Source organism: Centroberyx affinis, unplaced genomic scaffold, assembly GCF_046629955.1.
Source record: "Centroberyx affinis isolate AG114_WGS23_722 - 3 ecotype Tasmania unplaced genomic scaffold, CSIRO-AGI_Caff_v1 ptg001679l_1, whole genome shotgun sequence".
NCBI lineage: Eukaryota > Metazoa > Chordata > Actinopteri > Beryciformes > Berycidae > Centroberyx > Centroberyx affinis.
Genome location: NW_027280099.1, coordinates 169,168 through 177,478, shown reverse-complemented (window position 1 = coordinate 177,478; position 8,311 = coordinate 169,168). Strand labels below are relative to the sequence as shown.

Sequence of the window (8,311 nt, the reverse complement as noted above, 5' to 3'; positions counted from 1 at the left end):
ATGAATGGAGAATCGGAAAAAAAATCGCACAAATTCATCAAATCGGCCCCTCTTTGGAGCCACGCCACTCGGTCATACTTTGTCGCAGAAACATGATTAAAAGTTTACACGGGTCACAAGACTTTGAACTCTGTTGGTCTAAAGACACTTTTCAATAGCTACTACGGTTTTCACGCAATCGCAGTTTACGTTTTATAAGACTTTTGGACAGTTTCAGATTTTATAATGGGTGTGTATTGCGCGGAATGTTCAGACCTAGAGCACGTGATGTCGTCACACACTCTAGCTCCACGCCTTCAAATTTTATCAGAAATCTTCCAAACATTATCATCTTAGTCCCACAGCTTCCACTCTACAAGCAAGATGTATACACCAAATTGTAGGCATTTTTGTCCTCTCTCAGCCAATGTTACTTCTATTGAAATAGGACCCACGGTTTTTGAATAAATCGCCCAACTGTGCAGGGAGTGCCGTCCGACACTCCCATCCGCTTCCATGTAATTTGACCGCTCAAACCCAGAGTGAGAAGAAGAAAAGGAGGTGATTTATATTTTATCACAGCTCCTTTAGTTTAAATCATACAGACACATGTCATACATCAGTGTCGCCAGTGAAGTCTTGGGACGCTCAAAGTGAAAAAAACATTTTCGATGCGAGCTTTACTTTTCGAGATACAGGGATTTGTTCGGGGACAGTCTTGGCTTATTGTGAGTGCTAATGAAACATTAGTTCAAAGTTTCCCGCCACAGGGGGGCCTGTATCCATAGCAACTAGTGACTCGGTCTCTGGGCAGAAATTCTCACACCTGCCGGTGATTGGCTAGGTCGACAGTTAATACTGTTTAATACTGTTTAATACTGTTAGACGGTGGGCCGAACGCGTTTTTCGTGTTGTTGATCGATCTCCATCGATAGAGTAAACCATTTTTTATGTATGATATCAAGTAATTCTCTAAAGTCTAATAAAATTTGTTGGCAGCTCTGGTTTGCTCATATATTTTCATAAACTTATATTTTAATTGTCAGTCTGCTCAGGCAAATCGCGGGATAGCTCTAGTTGACGATCCAATCAGATTGTAGTGTTTAACGTCATTGAAAATATCAACCAATCGTGTACGGCTTAAATAGGACCCCAAAATTTAAACATAGCGGTAACAATAATCTAAACAAACAAACTAAGCTAACAAACAAACATGTATATAACTTAGCTAGCATGTCTGGATGCAAATGGGAAAAATATGGAGTGTTGCATGCATGTAACAAGCTGTACAACAAATATTATATACTTTTCAGTTGCAAGTTGGACAAAATTTGCACAAAGTTCTCTGGAGTGGGTGAATCTCAACACAAAAGAAAGCCAAATTGCAGAAAGAGCTGTAGAAAAGTATGACCTAAGAGACAGTCACATTCCAGAGGTGCCAGCTCATGTTGGCTACCATAGAGAATGCTACATGCAGTATGCCAACAAAAGAAATATTGAAAGAGCCCGTAAGAGGAGAGAAAAGACAGTACAGGAGGTTGAAGGTTTGTAAAGCAGCTTTAAACTGGTTACCTGTAGTTGTTTTGACCTTATACTTTGTTTTAGAGATGCACCGATTCTCCCGATCCAATTTATCACATGCATGATATTGGTCAGCCTGCTTACTGTGCGGAAGAAACGAGCTACCTCAGCTGAGTCAAAACAAAAAGTCGTTTTTTTTCACCACAAGATGGCACTATGACTCTTTAAATCTCCATTACATTGGGCTGGGCTCCGTGAATAACCCTTTGATGTAAATAAATGACATTAGGTGTGTTGTTATATAGATCTGTTGCACCTGTTTGCTCTTGGGAAAGTAAAACATGTTAGATAAAGTGGGATATACTGCAATTAATTTTCAGTTGGATTTTATTTGTACAAAAAAGCTCTGTCCAGTAACCTGGAGCACGTTTTTATTTTGAGATTTGTTTGAGTGAGAGAAGGTCCTGTAACCTGGTGCAGTTTTGGAGAAAATGTTAATGTTAAGTTATTAATAGTCAATGTTTTATTATGAACATACAATTGAATTTTAATTTTCCATTAAAGAAAAGTTACAAAAATGTTTGTGTATGCTGTCAATTACAGTTCTTACAAAGAAAGAAAATCGGAATCGGCCAAAATCGGAATTGGCAGGTCAGACTTTTAAAAAAAATCAGAATCGGCCAAGAAAATTGCAATCGGTGCATCTCTAATTTGTGTGTATAAATGCTAAGAATCCATTTTAAGATGAATCATAACAAGTAAAGCACGTTCATTGTTTCAGCATTAAAAGCAGGGACTAGGATGGGTAGGTCAGTTCTGCATCAGGCTATTTTATTAGGCTTCAGCAATTTCTGCATATTATTATAAGCAAAAGCATTTTATTCAAATGTGTTTTGGAAAAAAATATGAACAATATCAAGGCATCAACAATCATAGATGGGTCAGGTCAGGTCCAGAAGATCTCTGATAGCAGGGCTGAGCATCTGGGGTTACCTGGGGAAACAGATTAGGAGAGTTGTAAACAAACTATAACTTTGGAAGCATTACTACTACAATCCATAGTCATCACATATTTCTCTCTCCATCCAACCCCCCCATCCCATCCCATTTTGTTTCCTATTACAATGCATTAGATGAGGAAGGACATGCTCAATGTCCAAGTACAAATGACATTACACCACCAAAGGTTAGAGTTCTCCGCTCAACCACAACAGAGGTTCCGGGTCACCTAAAGAGAGCACCACATCTCCTTCCAATCCAGTGCATAATATGCAGAAGTGAGAAATATTTAACTCAAAGACATAACCGGAAGAGGGTCAAGGAGAAGCTTCAGCAATGTGAAACACTGACAGCTGGTAAGCTGCTTGTTGCAGCGGAGGCACGCAAGGATGAAAACCTGCTACTACAAATACGTGGGATAGATCTTGTTGCCTCAGAAGCAATGTATCATTTCAGATGCTACAGAAATTACACTGTATTTCTGTACAAAAAAGATGAACATGACTGCACAGGAAACAGCCAGTTTCAGACTGGATACAATCATTTCTGTACAACAGTGGTGGAGGAGAGGTTATTGAGGAAACGGAAGGTGCTCAAGCTATCAAAGTTAAATACCCTGTTCAAGAAATGTGTCCATGAAATAGAAGGAATTGACATCTCCTCTTACAAATCTTGTTCCTTAAAAGTGAGACTACAAAGGTCCTATCCTTTTCTGAAGTTTCAGAAGTTATCAAGACATGACTTTGTCTATGTTGAGGATTTGACACCACATGAAATGGTCCAAGACAAAACTGCCACAGCTGGATCATCTTTGTCATCAGCATCATCATCCTCATCATCAGATGAAGACGACACAAGAACAATTGAAACAGATGACACAAATGAGACAAGACTCTTGTTCCATGCAGCCATGACCCTGAAAGATGTCATAGTGGACAAGTGTAAAACAACCCCTAAACTCACATGGCCACCAACAGCACAGCAACTTACAATGTCAGCTGCCTCAAATCTGATCCCAAACAAGCTCTTCAATTTCATCGCCTGGACTACAGCCATGACAACAGATCCCTCTACTGACAACGAAAGAGTGAATGTTAGCGAAGAGGAGGCTGAGAAGATTGTATCAACTTGCCAGGATATGATGAAGCTCACAATGAAAGGGAGATGGCTCATGCCCAAACATTGTGCATTAGCCATGGCTGTTAGACACATGACAGGATCAGCTCAGCTGATAGGTTTATTGAATGGTCTTGGGCACTGTTCCTCTAACTCACAGGTACTTGAACATGACACAGCTTTAGCACAGCTACAAATACAACGAGGTGACACTTACATCCCCCAAAACATACAAGTACAGTTGCAAGCAACTCTTGTTTGGGACAATAATGATTTTGGAGAGGAAACATTGTCTGGTAAGGGGACTACACACAATACAAATGGCATAATAATTCAAAAAATGATTCCATGTGATGAACTTACCCCTGACAATCAGTGTTTACAGAAAACAAGAAAGAGGTCTCTTGATCCGCCCCCTACTAACCTTCAGACATACATCAGAGGAAAGAGGACAGGCCCAGAACCTTTTGGGAAAGAAGTTGAACTAGATCTAGAGACCCACATCCTTACCAGGAAAGCAGCACAAACATTAGACGGTGCCTACTTCCTGATGAAGACTGCAGTCCATGGCAAAGTCCTTCCTGGATGGAGTGGTTTTAACACATTTATTCATGGAGGTCCAATTCCACCACCAACCAACATTGGGTACCTTCCAGTGATTGATGCAAGTCCTACAGAACTGGGAACTGTAGAAACCATCCTTAAGAGGTCAACAGAAATTGCAGACAAACTAGAACTTCAGGAGATAGTTCTAGTCTTTGACCAAGCCATCTATGCCAAAGCTCAGGAGATACGGTGGAGGAGTGAAACATACAAGGAAAGACTTACAATTAGAATGGGGGAGTTTCACACATGTATGGCTTTCCTGTCCTGTATTGGCAAGCGTTTTGGGGATGCTGGCTTACAAGACATCCTGATTGAGGCTGATGTTATTGCCGCTGGGTCTGTTGGGGGAGTTATAACTGGTCACCAATATAACAGAAGCATCCGTAGCCACAAGTTGATATGTGAGGCACTACACAGGTTACGCTGGCAAGCATACCTTGAGACCCTACCTCAAGACTGCCGTGAAGCTGCTTTAAAAGTTGCCGCTGACCTCCAGAGAGCCTTCCCTAAAGAAGACTTTCAAGTCATTATTGAATCACAGGAGTTCAACACAATCCTTGAAGGCTATGAAAAATTCAACAAACAACAAGAAAGTAAGACATTCCAATTTTGGAGTTCCTACATTGAAATGGTAGAGGATCTCCTATCCTTTATCAGGGCCACACGAGAGGCAAATTGGGATCTGCATCTTTCCAGCATCCGGATCATGCTGCCATGGTTCTTTTCCTATGACAGAATCCACTATAGTAGATACCTATCAGCATACTGGCTGGAGATGAACATTCTAAAGGATACTCATCCGAGAATCTACACACAGGTACAATCGGGTGACTTTGTGGCACAGAGGCAGCAGGCATATGCCTTCACATGCACTGCATGTGACCAGGTAATAGAGCAGACAGCAAACAGGGACTCAAAGACCAAAGGTGGGCTTACAGGTTTTTCGTTGAACAAAGGTGCAGTCCACAGGTGGACACTGACACAGCACGAGAGAGCAGCCATCACAATGGAGGTCAAGGACATGGCTGGGCAGAACATGACAACGAGACAGAGAACAGAATTGGATGAAAAAAGAAAGGAACAGGATGAAAAAGATGTTCAGAGCATTCTGTCAACCATACAAAACATGATGAACCCATTTGATCAAACACTGGAAAAAGAGAACCTTTGCCATATTACATCAGGTCAGGTAGCATCAGAAGCCATCTCTGCTGATCTATTGAATGCAAAGGAGAGAGGTGAGAAGGCATTTGTTGAATTCTTTCAGCAACGTCTCAAAACAGATGAGGTGGAATTTCATACTCCAGTGAAAAAAATGAAACTAAAGACATTTAAGGACACAGCAACCTCAAGTGTAACCAAAGTGAGAGACCGGGAGATAGCCCTCAAAGCAGATCGAGATCTCTTCGCAAGGCTTATTGTGGTCGGAACAGTGAGGAAGATAGACATAGGGGAAATGCTGGTCTATAGTCTGGGGCCCTTGCCCGCAGCAATTGCTAACATCGATGGCTCTCTTGTGAAAACGGACAAAGCCAAATTAATGCACTTTCTAGAAGGATCAGTAAATCCACCAGCCACAGTTGAAATCCCTGATGGCTCAACCTGGGTGTGTGATGCAATGGCACTAGTACAGGCTATGAAACCCCAAAATACATTTGGAAGATTTGCCAACAGTGCACTAATGTACCTGATCAATGCAGCCAAAGCGAGTAAATCTAAAGTGGTGCATTTTGTCCCTGACACCTACAAAACGATGAGTATAAAGAACGCAGAACGAGGCCGACGAGCAACAAAAGGATGTCAGTTGACTACAATATATTCGGCTGACCAGAAAACACCCAAACAATGGTCTAAGTTCTTGTCTTGTGGCGATAACAAAGACCAACTGCAACAGTTTCTCTTTGAGACATGGTCCAAGTCCAGGAAAGATCAAATTGAAGACATTACACTGATAGTTGGACATGGGTCTGAGTGTCACGTGATCAGAATGAACAACAGTGGCACAGAACTTGAGGTCTTACCACTGCCAGCATTGTTCACAATACAGGAGGAGGCAGACACTCGGCTATTACTTCACTGTGCGCATGCCTCACAGTATAGCTCAAATGTTGTGATCAACAGTCCTGACACTGATGTGTTTGTACTGGCCATCACTTTCTGCAAGGACATTGGAGCAAACCTGTACTTCCACACAGGGAAAGGGGCAAACAAACGCACCATACATGTACAGAGAATACACAGCCATCTTGGTGATGAAGTCTCTGATGCTCTGATTGGCCTCCACTGTTTCACTGGCTGTGATACAGTGAGTGCTCTGCATGGCATTGGTAAAGTGAAGGCAGTAAAAACACTGCTATCTAACAAAGAGCATTGTGCCACATTAAGGAAGTTGGGAACAGCTTTTCAACTGCCAGCAGAGCTGTATGAAGCAACTGAAGCATTTACCTGTGCCCTCTATGACCTAAAAGGCTGTAGGGATGTAAATTATGCAAGATGTCAAATGTTCAAGAGTGGAAAGTGCACAGACAGAAGTCTACCACCAAACAGGGATGCCTTACACAAACACACTCAGCGAGCAAACTACCAGGCCGCCATATACAGGAGGTGCCTGCAGAGTCAGCCAGACATACCCCCGCCAATGGCCCATGGTTGGAAGATTGAGGGAGACTTCTTTGGGATTGACTGGATGACACTTCCCCCCGCCCCAGTCGGCATCTTGGAGCTTGTGTACTGCTCCTGTAAAAAAACACAATGTGTGAAAGGGAGATGCACATGCAGATTGAACAAGCTACCATGTACAGACATGTGTCTTTGTTTGGACTGTGAGAACATATCAAACTAGGCCTAAGTGTAGGCGTGTTTTTTGTCGAGGGGTTTTTCTTAGCAAACTAAAAAAGGAGCAAACTGTCTAGGAATGAAAATCACATTATCAAAGAAGAGTACATGATCAAATTAAAAACAAATAAAATTCAGTTTTAATTGCTTTTTTGTTGTTGTTTGAGGATAAAATATTTTAGAATAAGATATTGACATAACTAACTATTAGGTGATCTGCAGATGATGTAAACTTCTGTAATAAATGTTAACTCTTCCACTTCAATCTCTGTCTAGTCTGGTCAATTATAGGCCAAGTGAAGATACACTTAGCCTACTGTCTTGGGTTTTGTCTTGTTTATCTAAACATGTCCAAAATTTAAGTCCACTACTACAACCAAAGAGCGTAGGAACATGCTACACCAGACAGGAATAGGAGACAACTTGAAGTATAAACCCACTGAGCATTTTTACGTTGATTAGACGTCTAAAACACGTCTAAATGGCCATAGCCGTCTAGGCTAAATGAAGTTTAAATCGGGTTGAAAAGTGAAAGTTTATTAGATGTCTATACATAGACAAAATTATCCTAGGCTATATGAGAGCTACGCATAGACGCAATGTTGAAATTACTTCTTGACTGCATCAAAGATGTAGCAAAGCATTAAGTATTACTATTAGAAAGAAATATGAATTTGAATATGAATGAATATGAAATGAAACACCTTACCTGACAGCAGTATCCGCAGCTTCTGAGCTTCAGTCGTCAATTCCTCTGATCCGTTTGTTTACTTCCTATTTGAACGAATATCATTGGCAGACGTCAAGTCAGGTGACGCTAGATCGAGTTTTTGATTGGTTTGCGGTATAGTACGCCCTAGCGTTTGCCTAATCAATTTATGAAACGTAAGTTTAGTTTTCATGGAAATATGATCGACTTGAGACTGCCAACAAACGGAAACGTGTTCAGAAAAAAAACATTTAGTTTATATGAAAAAAACAGCTACTCTATCGCTGAGGATCGATTATTTCAAAAACGAAAGCAGATAGCAGCCTTCGGCCCACCGCCTATATGTTGCACTGATTAAACCTGTATGGTTTACAAGAGTAAGACAAAATGTTCCACAACAATTAGTACACATAGCCAAACACACCTTGGGCACTTAACTATGTGATTTCTCATCTGATTTAAGGGGAAATCCTTGTCACAGGTTAAGCATCTTGTCAGTGGTCCTTGATGTTGCAGGGATGTTGGGGTCTACATAATAAAAAACAA

General features: G+C 41.2%; 1 long non-coding RNA gene across 1 annotated transcript; it reads right to left on the bottom strand.

Annotated features, from left to right (window-relative positions):
• Positions 1-876: 876 nt before the first annotated feature.
• Positions 877-7,842, bottom strand: LOC139651535 (uncharacterized). Its single transcript, XR_011695723.1, has 3 exons — positions 7,766-7,842; positions 6,852-6,957; positions 877-2,493 (listed from the first exon to the last, which is right to left on the bottom strand). It is a non-coding gene; the product is annotated as an uncharacterized lncRNA (long non-coding RNA).
• Positions 7,843-8,311: the final 469 nt, after the last annotated feature.